At 48.9% G+C, this 3,115-nt stretch overlaps 1 protein-coding gene across 2 annotated transcripts in view; it reads left to right on the top strand.

The window, feature by feature from the left end:
* Positions 1-1,265: 1,265 nt before the first annotated feature.
* PCYT1A (phosphate cytidylyltransferase 1A, choline) overlaps positions 1,266-3,115 on the top strand; it is a 39,853-nt gene continuing 38,003 nt past the window's right edge. Inside the window, exon 1 of one of the 2 annotated variants that reach the window (XM_014868108.3) lies at positions 1,266-1,772. The gene's annotated coding sequence lies outside the window, so the exon portion shown is untranslated. Of the gene's footprint in view, positions 2,124-3,115 lie in introns of both variants that reach the window. The other variant, XM_014868109.3, reaches the window with a different exon arrangement.

Genomic DNA, 3,115 nt, shown 5'->3' with positions numbered 1-3,115 from the left:
CTGAGTCTGTTGAGTTTTAGGCCTTATATTTTAATGTTTTGATTTTGTTATAATATATTTTTATTACATTTGGAAAGTAGAGAAAAAATCAGGGGAAAATCCAAATTCAACTGTTCAAATATAACCAACCGTAAATATTTTGGTATGTTTTCTACCAGAGTTTTTTTATTTGCAGAGTTTTTAAAATATCATATATACAATATCATAACCTGATTTTTCACTTCACATCATGTATTGTTTTTACATCATTTTATTTGCGTTATGATTTTCACAAGCAGAATTTTATAGTTGCATTTATTCCATTAGGTTATACTGTTATTTTTGCTATATCCTTATTGAGGTACTGATTATTTCTAATTTTTCATTATCATAAGTAACACTGAGATGAATTTAATTGTGCATAAAGGTTTTTTTCTACATTTTCAATTGTTGCCTTTATCTTTCATCCAGTGTTTTTACTCAACTCCTGCTACCCTACACCTTACACAGCTTATTAGCTTACATATACATGTTTTCTCTGGGGTTTGTCCAGTGTCAGGGTCTGAGAGTTTCCAAGCTGCGTATGAGATTGGCCCTCCCTTACGACTCTCCCATAATATGTTAGTTACTATCCTAAGTCCCACTATCTTTGGAGTAATGTTTCCCTTAGAGTCCCTGGTGTCTTCTCAAGCTAGCTCTCCTTATTTGGAGCACCTTAGTCTATGGTCATGTTCAAATAACTAGTATTTGAACCTCAAAAGGGAAAAGGTCACAATTTAAATCCTTTCCTCTCTGTAGGTTCCTCAGCAGATGCATAAGTTTACCCACCTTCTTTCTTCTCAGTCACTTTCAAGTATATCAACAAAAATAATAATGAATAAATAAGTAAATACACTACAAAGTTCTTTTACCTACTTCTTCCGTAACATTGGATATCTACTTGCCTTACATCTATAGAAGCAAAAGGGACCCCTGCAAAAGTTCAGTATCGCAAAGGAAAACGTTTCTCTTCACCAGACACCCTGCCATGTGATGTCCTACCAGTGGCCTCCCTGGAATCCGCTCCCGCTCAGCTAGCCCTCGGCTGATTCCTAGCGATCATTTTTTTGGTGAGCTACCTGGGTGGGAAATAGGCTGGAGGAGGGTTTGGGGCCCACTACAGGGTTTCATAGGACTTGACTGGAGGACGCGAGTTCTCTTTACGTCACCAAGTAGGGGAAAGTTGGCGCTCTGTGAGGCGGTCGCAGACCGGGGGTTGGGCGGAAGGCGTCACGGCCACCTGCGTTGTGACCGCCCGGGGACGGGTGCCCGGCCCTGCGCCAGGGGCTGGGGCTGCGGGGGGAGGGACCCAGGCGGCCGGGTCCGCCCGAGCGGGACCCAGCCCGGAGCTGGGCAGAAGGGAGCCGCCGGATTAACGCTTCTTGACGGACTGCCAGCGAGCATGCGGGACAGTTACACCGTCCCTCACGCCGGGAGGCGTCGTGGCCGCCTACGCCGGTTCCGCGTGGAGGCTGACCCTTAGCCGTTTCACCTGCTGTCTCTGGAGTTTTCCGCTCAGTCACTCCTTCCCCGGGGACTCCGTGGAGGCGGAACTACCGTGTCAGGGCTCGCGGTTTCAGGGGAAAGTCGTGGTCGGATTGACCAGCGGGCGGGCAGGAGGCGGGACTTCCGGCCCGCTCCTCGTCAGCTGCCTTTCCCGGGCGTCTCCCCGCAACCTCCTCAACTTCCCTTGTCCGTGCCGCGGCGCCCGGCAGGAATCCGGCGGGCCGGGGGTCCGGGAGCCTGAGCTGCAGGTGAGGACCCGGGGTGTGCACGTCTTTGCGGCTGTTTGAGAGGAGACACTGTGGGGCTGGGACCGCCGGGAGAGTGACTGAAGGAAGAGCGGCTCAGTGACAGCGAGGGGAGTGTGAGGCGGGGGCTGCGAGGCTACTGTGACCCAGCGGCACTGACAACGAGGGGACTGTGACCTAAGAGCCACTGCTCTGCGAAGGGCCTCTGACCTCGGCGAGCGCGAGGCAGAGGCTGCGAGAGGACTCTGACAGAGGAAGTATGAGGCAGCGACTGGAAGGGACTGTGACCTAGGGCCGGTGACTCGGGGAGACTCTGATCGATGGCTGGTGACTGTGAGGGGACTCTGACCTGAGGTAACAGGAAGCCCGGGCTGCGGGGGACTCTGACCAAGGAGCTCGGCCTTGCGGGGCTGAGCAGGGGAAGAGCGTGGATCCCTGCCCGACGTGGTCCGGTGGGCTTGTGTTAGGGCGCGGGTGTGACTGAGTGGCAGACTGGGCGGAGGAGGTGTTCAGTGGAGAGAACACTGGTCTGGGGCTTACCAGACAGACCCGAGTGTAATTGTGGCTGAAAACCTCCCTCACCCTGAGCTTCAGTTTCTTCATCAGTCAGTGGGAAGTTTGCACTAGATTAATGTTTCCCAACTGTGGCTTCCATCCTATTATTGGGTGGTGAAATCCATTTAGTGGATGGCCTCTGATGAAATTTTTAAAAAGAATGGACTAGAGTAGAAAATTTCAGCGTGTTCACATGGTAAGGGTAGCTATTGTTTCATGAAACTTGTTTCAGTTATGTGCGTATGAGATTAAGACATAAAATGGATTTCATATATCTTAGAATGTATGAAATAAAATGTGGTAAAAGTTTGACAAACATTGGATCAGATGATTTGCAAGTTTTCTTTTAGGTCTAAAATGCCATGATTCTGTTATTAGGGACCTGTTTGGAAGCACAAATGTGCAATAGAGAAAACTGCAATGGCTGCAACACAGTCTATCAGGTTGACTTACCTGGAGGAGGCTTCTCGAATGCAATTGAGGTGACTAGTAATGACTGAGGACTGAAACTCAGGATCTCACTTGGGAGAACCAGAACTTATATTGAAATTGGGACAGTGCTATTTATAGAGGCAGTGAGGATATATAGAGACAGTGATAGGAAAAACTGCTGGGAATAGACATTGAAGAAGGGGAAGCTTCCAGGAGGGTAGGAACACGCGCAGGAAGGGAACTGAAGCTAAAGACAGAAAACGTTCTGCCGAGAATGAATAGGGAGTAGGGAGATAGGACCTTCAGGGTCCTTTTCAATCTTGATATTTAGTGGTTCTGCAAGTACAGAGAATTGCTAG

Source organism: Equus asinus, chromosome 5 (genome assembly GCF_041296235.1).
Source record: "Equus asinus isolate D_3611 breed Donkey chromosome 5, EquAss-T2T_v2, whole genome shotgun sequence".
NCBI lineage: Eukaryota > Metazoa > Chordata > Mammalia > Perissodactyla > Equidae > Equus > Equus asinus.
This window is presented reverse-complemented; position numbering and strand designations above follow the sequence as displayed.